This window comes from Hylobates moloch, unplaced genomic scaffold (assembly GCF_009828535.3).
Source record: "Hylobates moloch isolate HMO894 unplaced genomic scaffold, HMol_V3 SCAFFOLD_20, whole genome shotgun sequence".
Classification (NCBI taxonomy): domain Eukaryota; kingdom Metazoa; phylum Chordata; class Mammalia; order Primates; family Hylobatidae; genus Hylobates; species Hylobates moloch.
The window spans coordinates 13,150,434-13,162,407 of NW_026652295.1; positions in this window are offsets into that span (position 1 = coordinate 13,150,434).

Consider the following 11,974-nt stretch of genomic DNA (forward strand, 5'->3'; position numbering starts at 1 on the left):
CCGTGCCCAGCCCACATACATTTTTTCTGTTTTTTTTTTGTTTTGAGACAGGGTCCTGTTATGTAACCCAGGCTGGAGTGCAGTGGCATGATCAGAGCTCCCTGTAGCCTTGACCTCTTGGGCTTGAGTGAGCCTCCTGCATGCGTCATCACACCCAGCTAATTTTTTTTTTTTTGAGACAGAGTCTTGCCCTGTTGCCCAGGCTGGCGTGCAGTGGCACGATCTCTGCTCACTGCAAGCTCCGCCTCCCGGGTTCACGCCATTCTCCTGCCTCAGCCTCCCACGTAGCTGGGACTACAGGGGCCTGCCACCAAGCCCGGCTAATTTTTTGTGTTTAATTTTTGTATTTTTTAGAGGTGGGGTTTCACCATGTTGTCCAGGCTCATTCACATAAATATTAATAGGGAAAGCTCAAAAAATTAATTTATGACTGCCTATAACCCCTGCTTCTCTGCCTTAAAAACCCTTACCTATACACCTCAGATCTTAAGCATAAGCTGCCTGATTCTCCTTGCTTGGCACCCTTCAAATAAACGCCCCGCTTTCTCCCACCACAAGCCTCGATATAGATAGTTGACCTTACTACACCGGGCAAGTAGACCCCAGTTTGGCTCGATAACACTAACTTCCCTTTAAAAGGGGCAGGAGTAGTTCAACAGCTTTTTTGTTTTCATAAGTATCCAACCTTGTGGCTTAATTGCATACTCATATCATAGCTGTATTTTCTGTTCCTAGGTTGGATGAAGGAATCAGATACATAAGTAATTTGCAGCATTCCACAAATTCAGTAGAGAACACAATGACTTCTAGGTTTACCACCCTATGAATAAGGCCGAGGGCCCTTACCAACCACGAATAAGCCACAGTCATCCCTTAACAACCACGAATTCTACCAAATGTAGATTGATTTTAGTACTCTTTTCCCACAATCATGCAAATTTCAGACCAAGTATATATGATCTGAGTTACTCTTGTAGGTGATAGTTAGAAAAGATGGAACCAGGAAGCTGGAAAGAGGAGAGGGGTGGTGTGCAGGAGTACATACTTTTGCCATGCCACCACCCTAAGGCAACTGAAGCAAAAGAAACAGGTGTTGGAATTCTACTCCTGCCCCTTTTAAAGGGAAGGGAGTTACTGAGCCGAACTAATGTCCACTTGCCCGGTGTAGTAAGGTCAAATATCTATATTGAGGCTTGTAGTGGGAGAAAGGGGGGGGTTTATCTTATTTATTTATGACAGATTTTTGCTCTGTCTCCCAGGCTTGAGTGCAATGGCGCGATCTCTGCTCACTGCAACCTCCACCTCCTAGGTTCAAGCAATTCTCTCTCCTGCCTCAGCCACCCAGGTAGCTGGGATTCCAGGCGCACGCCACCACGCCGGGCTAATTTTTTGTATTTCTAGTAGAGATGGGGTTTCACCATGTTGGCCAGGCTGGTCTCAAACTCCTGACCTCAGGTGATCTGGGGGTGTTTATTTGTAGGGTGTCGAGCAAGGAGAATCAGGCAGCTCATGCTTAAGACCCAAGGCTTACAGGTAAGGGTTTTTAAAGGTGGGAAGGCAGAGGTTATAGGCAGTCATAAATTAATATATGGAGGATAACTGCTGGCTTCTCATATAAAGGAGGACATCTCGATGTGAGGACCCATAGGTCATAGGTGGATTTAAAGATTTTTTTATTTGTAATTGCTTAAAAAAGAGCTTTGTTTAAAGATTTGAGGTCAGTAGAAAAGAACGGTAGCTCTGGCTTGAGGGTGTGACTTTCTGTAGGCTGCTCAGGAAGAAGAAATTTACAACAAAGAACAGTGGTTACAGTTTAGCCCTCAGTTCCCCCTTATATGAGGTTTAAGTGCCAATGGATCCATTCGGTGGGGATCTGGGTTTCTGAAAAACCACCGAGGGATATATGCTCACATGTTATCTTTAGTTTTTATTGTTGTTGTTTTGTTTTTGTTTTTGTCTTGAGACAGTCTCGCTCTGTCCCCCAGGCTGGAGTGCAATGGTGTGATCTGAGCTAACTGCAACCTCCGCCTTCCAGGTTCAAGCGCTTCTCCTACCTCAGCCTCCTGAGTAGCTGGATTTACAGGTGCCTGCCACCATGCTTGGCTAATTTTTGCAGTTTTAGTAGAGACGGGGTTTCACCATATTGGTCAGACTGGTCTCGAACTCCTGACCTCAGGTGATCCACCCACCTCGGCCTCCCAAACTGGTGGGATTACAGGCATGTGCCACCACGCCTGGCCCTTATCATTAGTTTTTATAGGGAACCAAATATCTCATGACTTTAACTTTTTTGGCTATTGTTTCTTTAATTAATTTTTTGCTTATTGTTCATTTTTAGAGCTAGTTAGGTGCCTGGAATTTATTTATTTATGTATTCATTTATTATTGATTGATTGATTGATTTTTTGAGACGGAGTCTCACCCTGTCGTCCAGGCTGGAGTGCAGTGGCTCGATCTTGGCTCACTGCGGCCTCTGCCTCCCAGGTTCAAGCAATTCTCCTTCCTCAGCCTCCCAAGCAGCTGGGACTACAGGCACATGCCACCATGCCCAGATAATTTTTGTACTTTTAGTAGAGACGGGGATTCACCATCTTGGTCAGGCTGGTCTCGAACTCCTTACCTCAGGTGATCCACTCGCCTCGGCCTCCCAAAGTGCTGAGATTACAGGCCCAGCCTGGAATTTTTTTTAAGTAACTCAATACTTTAAAAATTTGTATTTTATGTGGGGGTTGGTAGGCCTCTAAGGGGTCCTGCTCCGTCTTAGGAGTTGTACCTAGGTTATGCTACTCTTATTTAGTTAAAACAATATGGCAAAGGCAACACTATACAAGGGGACTTCAAAAAGTTCATGCAAAATGCATATTATGAAAAAAACTATGTATGGATTTTAAGATGTTTTTGCACCAACATAAACGCACACTAACTTGTTGTAACATGTCTGAACAGAATCTAGTTTGAGGCACGAAGAAGGATATTACATCAGTTTGAAAAAAGGCTGGGCATGCCGGGTGTGGTGGCTCACGCCTGTAATCCTAGCACTTCGGGAGGCCAAGGCAGGTAGATCACAAGGTCAGGAGTTTGAGACCAGCCTGGCCGACATGGTGAAACTCCGACTCTACTAAAAATACAAAAATTAGCTGGGTGAGGTGGCACGTGCCTGTAATCCCAGCTACTTGGGAGGCTGAGGCAGAAGAACTGCTTGAACCTGGGAGGCAAAGGTTGCAGTGAGCCAAGATCGTACCACTGCACTCCAGCCTGGGCAACAAAGTGACACTCTGCCTCAAAAAGAAAAAAAAAATTAAAAAATTAGTGAGGCATGGTGGTGCGTGCCTGTAGTCCTGTCTACTCAGGAGGCTGATGTGGGAGGATCACTTGAGCTCAGAAGGTCGAGGCTGCAGTGAGCCAAAATCTTGCCACTGCATTCCAGCCTGGGTGACAGAGCTAGACTGTGTCTCAAAAACAAAAAACAAAAAACAGAGGCCAGGCACAGTAGCTCACTCCTGTAAATCCTAGCACTTTAGAAGGCTGAGGTGGAAGGACTACTTGAGGCCAGGAGTTCAAGACCAACCTGGCCAACAAAGCGAGACCTTGTCTCAACTTATTTTAAATGAAAATAGTAATTACTTTTTTTTTTTAAAAAAAAAGAAAATAGGCTGGGCACAGTGGCTCACTTCTGTAATTGCTTTTGGGAGGCCAAGGCGGGAGGATTGCTTGAGCTCAGGAGTTTGAGACCAGCCTGGGCAACATGGCGAAATCCCATCTGTACCAAAAATACAAAAATTAGCCACGTGTGGTGGCACGCCTCTAGTCTCAGCCACCTCGGAGGCTGAGGTGGGAGGATGGCTTGAGCCTGGAAGGCAGAGGCTACAATGAGCTGAGATTGCACCACTGCACTCCAGCCTGGGCAAGGGAGCAAATCCATGTCGCAAAACAAAAAACAAAAAAAACAAAAAACCTGTAAAGGGCACCCAATTTTCTTCAGTTAATAATATAAAAAAGACTGCATTGATGTGGTTACGTTCCCAGGACCCTCAGTTCCTTAAGGATGGACTACATGGCTGGTATCATTGCTTACAAGAGTGTTGACCTTGATGAAGCTTATATTGAGAAATAAAGTTTATACTTTTAATTTTTATCTTCTAATTCCATTTTTCCACAAACTTTTTGAAGTCCCTTCGTATAAATCAGTGAGTTTTGAGAAATGCCCAAATGTCTATGTGGATTTTTTTTTTTTTTTTTTTTTGAGACAGGGTCTCACTCTGTCATCCAGGCTGGTGTACAGCGGCACAATCATGGCTCATTGCAGCCTTGACCTCCCAGGCTCAAGTGATCCTCCCACCTCAGCCTCCTTAGTAGCTGGGACTACAGGTGTATGCCACCACACCTGGCTAATTTTTGTGTATTGTGTAGAGACAATGTTTCACCATGTTGCCCAGGCTGGTCTCGAACTCCTGAGCAAAAGCCATCCACCCACCTTGGCCTCTCAAAGTGCTAGGATTACAGGCTTGAGCCTCCGCGCCCAGCCTATGTGGATTTCTTTCCTTTTTTTTTTTTTTTGAGATGGAGTCTTGCTCTTTCACCCAGCCTGGAGTGCAGTGGCACAATCTCGGCTCACTGTAACCACTGCCCCCTGGCTTCAGCCCCCCGAGTAGCTGGGATTACAGGTGCATGCCACCACACCTGGCTAATTTTTGTATTTTTAGTAGAGACGGGGTTTCTCCATGTTGAACAGGCTGGTGTCGAACTCCTGACCTCAGGTGATCCACCCACCTTGGCTTCCCAAAGTGCTGGGATTACAGGCGTGAGCCACCGTGCTGGCCATGAGGATTTTTTGGTTAGCCTTTTTTTTTTTTTTCCCCTCAAGCATCTGAGTTAATCCAGAACTATAGTGGGATCCTAGAAACTAGTCATAACATTAAAAAAATGTAATTTAAGATTCGGTAGAGAGCTGGTAAAATTATGTGAAACAGAATGAACTGAAATTACCACATGACACTGGAAATCAAAGGAGGGGACATTCTGCAGTATTTCTAGCTACTAAGTGATGGCAACTTAACAGTCGCTGTATGGTTCTCTTTACTGTGCAGCCTGTGTTTTATTTTAGTGAAACTTGTAACCAATGCTGATGAATGCCAATCCAAAAACCACTTCCAACTTTCTTCTTCCTTGTCCACCTCCCACCAGAGGAGCGGAAAAAGCTAAAAATTCCATTTTGCAACCAGTCTGTGTGACCCAATCCTGTACTATGAGACACGCGGGGGTTTCTGTGGCAGGGAAGATTCTGGAAAAGATTTTTCTCCCTGATTTAAAGGAGAGAGACACATGAGAAGGGCCCTTTTACACCTCCCTCCCTTCTTGATAGCACCCTCCTCTGGGTGCTATCATGTGAGGATGTGACGCTTGGAGCGGTGGCAGCCCCCTTGAGATCAGATAAACCCCCGGCCTGAAGCTGAAAGCTGACACGTATAGGAAGGTAAGAATGGAAAGACCAAAGGATCTCCAATCCCTGTAGGCACTGTTGAGTTGCCAATCCAACCCCGAGGATCACTCATTTTAGACTTAAGAAACGGAAGTTCTTAGGTGGAAGCCACTGCTCATTTCACATTAACTGCAGTTGAGAGCATCCACGGGATACAAATGTCAACAAACTATATGTAAGTGTTTTCACGAGGTCACTGTGTATCTTCATCCTCCAGGCCTCCATCTTTTCCTCACAAAGTCTGTTCAAATTTTCACAGAGATTCTTTTTTTTTTGAGACAGAGTCTCACACTATTGCCCGGGCTGGAGTGCAATGGCATAATGTCTGCTCACTGCAACCTCCGCCTCCTGGGTTCAAGCGATTCTCCCACCTCAGCCTCTTGAGTAGCTGGGATCACAGGTGCCCACCACCACGCCTGGCTTATGTTTTGTATTTTTTAGTAGAAACGAGGTTTCACTATGTTGGTCAGGCTGGTCTTGAACTCCTGACCTTGTGATCCACTCACCTCCGCCTCCCAAAGAGTTGGGATTACAGGCATAAGCCACTGCGTCCGGCCTCACAGAGATTCTTGAGGTTAGAGAGAGACACTGCCTATTACAGCGCCCCTCAGAAGGCTGTGAGGTTCATGCGCTCCATAAAATACTACACAAATGTAAAAGACAAATAGTAACAAAATACTTCTGTGTTAGGGAAAGACACTGACTTTCATGCTGTAGGGGACAAGATGCTACGAAGCAACTGTGTCTTTTCCGCTGGGGAATGAGCACTGTGAAGCTGGAGGTGGCGGAGCGGGAAGTATTTTTAAAACCTTGTTGTTAAGACATTAACTGCAGAAATGCCACACTAAGCTGAAACTGGGAGTGCCGCTTCCTAGCTTTAACATTAAGCTGACCTGAAGCTTCAGAATCGTGGACAACTAATCAGAGTTTACCGAAACATAGAGTATGTAAAAAAAAAAAAAAAAAAAAAAATAGTTTAAACTGAAAGGGCAAGTTGGGACCTTGTAAAATGCCTACATGTTTCAACTACTCATTGCGGAAGGTGTTGCCTAAAAATACTTGTCTGCATATTTGTGATATGTAAAAGAAGACCAAAATCTCACTGATCTCTATTTAAGGATGCTGATGCTTACACCTTGGTGGCTGACAGTGGCCACCCCAGCCCCTCTGCAGTGTCCCAAAGGCCACCCTCTTCGGGTCCTTGGCAAGAACCTCCTACAGAAACTGCCGAGTTAAGGTGGAGACAAGATGGGCAGCAGAACCACTGGAGGAGCTCTGCTGTGGGATGCCAGAAAGAAAGCTGTTTCTAGAAAATGCCTTTAAGACAATCTTCTTAGTTTTAAAGAAATCAGCCAGGCGCGGTGGCTCACGCCTGTAATCCCAGCACTTTGGGAGGCCGAGGTGGGTAGATCACCTGAGGTCAGGAGTTTGAGACCAGCCTGGCCAACATGGCGAAACCCTGTCTTTACTAAAAATACAAAAAAATTAGCGGGGCGTGGTGGCAGGCACTCGTAATCCCAGCTACTCAGGAGCCTGAGGCAGGAGAATCGCTTGAATCCGGGAGGCAGAGGTTGCAGTGAGCCGAGATGGCACCATTGTACTCCAGCCTGGGCAACAAAGCGAGACTCCGTCTCAAAAAAAAAGAAAAAAGGAAAAGAAAATAAATCATGGCTGTGAGTGGTGGCTCATGCCTATAATCCCAGCACTTTGGGAGGCTGAGGTGGGTGGATTACTTGAGGTCAGGAGTTCATGACCAGCCTGGCCAACATGGTGAAACTCCGTCTCTACTAAAAATACAAAAATTAGCCGGACGTAGTGGCAGGCACCTGTAATCCCACCTACTTGGGAGACTGAGGCAGGAGAATTGCCTGAACCCTGGAGGCAGAGGTTGCAGTGAGCTGAGATCGCAACACTGCACTCCAGCCTGGGCAACAAGAGCAAAACTCCATCTCAAAAAAAAAAAAAAAAAAAAAAAAAAAAAAGAAAAAGAAATATAAAACTCAAGGCAAAGAAAAGGTTTTTAGTTTGTTCCCCTACCACCGATGTGAAATGGGGACCTAGGGGAGATGTGGAAGGATGACTAGAATCTAACACACTGCCCACCATTTTTGAACTTGAAGGTTGAGTTTGCAAATCATTTACCGCCTTGGCCTACCTCATCTGCTAGTTGCCTTCTGGAAACTTTGCGGTTCCCCCTCAAGTCTAGTTTATTTGATTCTAACTTTGGTACAAGATTTCTGATTGGAGAAAATGAGATGTACCTGAAATTTCCAGGCTACCATTCATTCATTCACTTTAGATACAGGGTCTTGCTTTGTGGTTCAGGCTAGTCTCCAACTCCTGGCCTCAAGTGATCCTCCTGCCTCGGCCTCCCAAAGAGCTGGGATTACAGATGTGAGCCACCGTGCCCAGACCTGTATTTTTTACCCCCTTTTCTGAGGTGTTCCTTTCCTCCCCTCCTGAGCAGGTATTAATTACACTGAAGATCAACCCACACAGGCTGACTCAAGAAAAGTTCAATTTTTCGGAGGTGGGGAATTTGCTCAACAGGCCCTCAGGGAAGGTGAAGTATGCATCCCTCTGAGGACCCTTCTGCTTCCTGTGACCCCCGCTGCTTGCTTTAGATATTTCCTTCCCAAGCTTTTTCAGGGTGGAGCTCACTAATCATTAAACTGTAAGGGGATGTACTTGGTGTTCCCTGCAGACACACAGGCTCTCTGTGCTTGAAGAAGTAGGTCTAGGAGGATTATGCCCTCCAGAGAAAAAGCAAAGGTAAGAGCTACAGAGGGGAATTCTCACAATGGCATTTTTTTGGTCCTTCCTGAACCTTGGTTACATAAACCAAAAAAGCATATTCTTTTTTCTGCTCAAGCTAGCCTGATCTGGATTTCCATGAATCCTTATAGCTATTTTTGAGACAGGGTCTGGCTCTGTCACCCAGGCTGGAGTGCAGTGACACAACCACAGCTCACTGTAGCCTCTACCTCCTGGGCTCAAGCCATCCTCCCACCTCAGCCTCCTGAGTAGCTGGGACTACAGGTGTGTGCCACTACATCCAGCTAATTTTTCTATTTTCTGTAGAGACAGGGTTTCACCATGTTGGCCAGGCTGGTCTCGAACTCCAGGGCTCAAGTGACTCACCCACCTTGGCCTCTCATAGTACTGGGATTACAGACAAGACCAACCGCGCCTGGCCAGGTATTTTTTAAAATTGTGTATTTCTCAGCCAGGTGCGGTGGCTCATGCCTGTAGTACCAGCACTTGGGAGGCTGAGGCAGGAGGATGACTTAAGCCTATTAGTTTGAGACCAGCCTGGGCAACATAGTGAGACACTATCTCTGCAAAGAATAGAAAAAAATTAGCTGAGTGTGGTGGCGCATGCCCGTGGTCCCAGCTACTCGGGTCCCAGGCTGAGGTGGGAGGATCGCTTGAGCCTGGGAGGTCGAGGGTGCCATGAGCAGTGACTGCACCAATGCACTCCATCCAGCCTAGGCAATAGTAGTATCTTGCCTCCAAAAAATAAAGAAAATTGTCTATTTCTAAAAACCTGTGTTTAAACCTCATCATTTCCCCTCAAACAAGTAGCTTGTATAAAACTACTCATAATATGAACATGCCAAAGGAATTCTTTTGAATGACGAAAATTTATTTTGTACATTATATTAAAATTTATTTTCTATGTATACCCAAATTTTCAAGTATTAGATTTACTTACGAATTCACCAGTGTTATCATTACACAATTCGCTGGAATTAACAGTTGCAATACAGTTATTCTAGCTTTTCATATTCAATTTGAATGATCAGAAAAGTATATTAGTCACACAGAATTAAATATTTTAGATAGTAAGAATCTTACACTTTATTAGATAATAAAACATAATTGAGTATCTGCTTAAGTAACAAAACAGTTAAGAAATTGGGTTATAAGCAAAGGAACATAAGTGTAAAATGTGTAGAAAGATAAATATTTTCCAAATAAAATTCTAATAAAAGGCTAAACATTCTCAAATATTTTATATACATGAAGAATAAATTATTTCTGGTTAACATGTTTTTGCCTTAGTGCCAAAAAAGCCAGAACCAATTTGATAAGCTTACATTAAAATCAAAGTTTTCTAGATATGAATTCTATTATACCATCTCTATATTTGTTTAGAATTTTGCAAAATTCTTAGAAGATCGCATGTTAGGGTGGAGAAGATAAATGCTTGCCAATACTGACATGGTTAATTAACAGACAGGCTCGAAAGGAGGAGGCTAGAAAAGAAGAGGGAAGATTATGTCACTAAGCTTAGCTACAAAGGGAAAAGCCACATGGAAGCAGAGACAAAGGCGATCCCGGCACACAGAGGCATGTTTGCTGTGGCTCAGGGTTTGTTTTTCAAGTGTTCAGAGATGAATTCCAGCAAGACTTCTGGTTTGAGTCAAGCCTTTCAACTGAGGTGCTTGGCATACTTAACGGAAAAAGCGAGTACATTCAGATTTAGTTTTGCTAGATATTAAACTAGAAAACTGGATGACAGTAAAACCAATACAGAAACAAAACGTCGTGTTTCCAGTTAAGAACCGTACACACAAGCAGGTTTTGCTTATTAACGTAGCAGGAGAGCATGGAAATCGGAGTTCAGATTCTTTAGAAAAGATAAAAGGCAGGGGAGGGGAGAGAAGAAAAGGAGGAATGCAGAGGAGCCCTCCAAGAATGACGAGTGATTCGTGCAGGAGAGGGAAATACAGACATTCTGTCCGTGTGAGATTCTGCTTCAGGTACTGGACATCGTCCACCTGCACCTAGAGGGATATGTGTTCAGGGTCTCAGTATGGTTAGTTCCCATGTGCTAGACATAGGTTGCTAGCTAGAAGTTTTGCCAGCCATCTTCCCCCTTCCTAGTGCTAATGCGTAATTTCCTAAAGTAATTGGAATCCTTACAAGCCAGGGTAGCTCAGGAGGTTCTATTTATTTATTTATTTATTTTGAGACAGAGTATCACTGTGTGGCCCAGGCAGATCTCGTCTGGGCGCAAGTCTCGTTGCAGTGGTGCAATCTCAGCTCACTGCAACCTCTGCCTCCCGGGTTCATGCGATTCTCCTGTCTCAGCCTCCCGAGTAGCTAGGATTACAGGGGCGTGCTATCATGCCTGGCTAATTTTTGTATTTTTAGTAGCGAGAGCATTTCGTCATGCTGGCCAGTCTGGTCTCCAACTCCTGACCTCAGGTGATCTGCCTGCCTTGGTCTCCCAAAGTGCTGGGATTATAGGCATGAGCCATCGCGCCCAGCCTCAGTAAGTTGTAATATTACGTCTAGTCGGCTCACAGATGCTTGAGCCAGAAGTGGGAAGGGTACACTTGTATTTTGGGCTCAAATGGTTTTCAAATAGAATACATTTGACCAAATAAAGGGACCACAGTCCTGAGCCCTCCTCTCTCCAGATATGCATGCAATCCACACCATCAAAAGAAGAGTTCACTGTTCCCAAGGCCAAAAAGAGGCTATGCTGTACTGCCAAGAACTCTATAGCAAAATCGAACACCCAAGTGCCAGAATGATGCAGCCCACTCTCACCAGGAAGAATGACATATGAGAAGACTTTTAGCAGATGCAAAAATGTCACCCCACCATGTCATTTTAAAAAATATTTTATCAGGATACAAGGATACTTCAGTTTTTAACCTACACAAGGTTAGGTAATGTTTACCTTGAAACATAATTGCATACGGCCCTTTATGCCACTCACCTAGGGCTTTAATAATAAGGGCAATTGCTAAGTGTGCTGTCTCTTCTGGGGACTTTTCTCTGAAAAGGGGACGATATATTGATAAAATATTTTATTAATCAGTTAAGAATTTGTGATCTACTTGAAAAAGATTATAATATTTCACTTTGAAACTGCTATTGCTCATGCAAAAGTCCTTGATTTTCATATTATATAGAGCTCAGAATCTTTGGACCACACAAACATTCTCTAAAATGGCAATGACTTATATTTTCCAAAGTTAAGACATGACATCCAAAGGACAAAAGGTAGCTATTTTTTTTACCAATGTGGTTGGAACAGTGATAACGGGTAATGTATTCACCAAACTGATAAAAAAATCTGCCTGTGGTTCCTCCACTGTATCTGTGTGCATGTGTGTGTACGCACAGAAAGGCAGAAAAGGTTCTATCCATGTCATTGTCTCTAAAATGCTTATTCTTGCCCATGTGCCAGGAATTTGAATAAGATGAGAATGGGCCAGGTGCGGTGGCTCACGCCTGTAATCCCAGCACTTTGGGAGGCCAAGGCGGGCAAATCATGAGGTCAGGAATTACAGACCAGCCTGGCCAACATGGTGAAATCTCATCTCTACTAAAAATACAAAAATTAGCTGGGCGTGGTGTAATCCCAGCTACTCAGGAGACTGAGGCAGGAGAATCGCTTGAACCCGGGAGGGAGAGGTTGTAATGAGCAGAGATCACGATGCCAATGCACTCCAGCCCTGCGACACTGTGAGACTC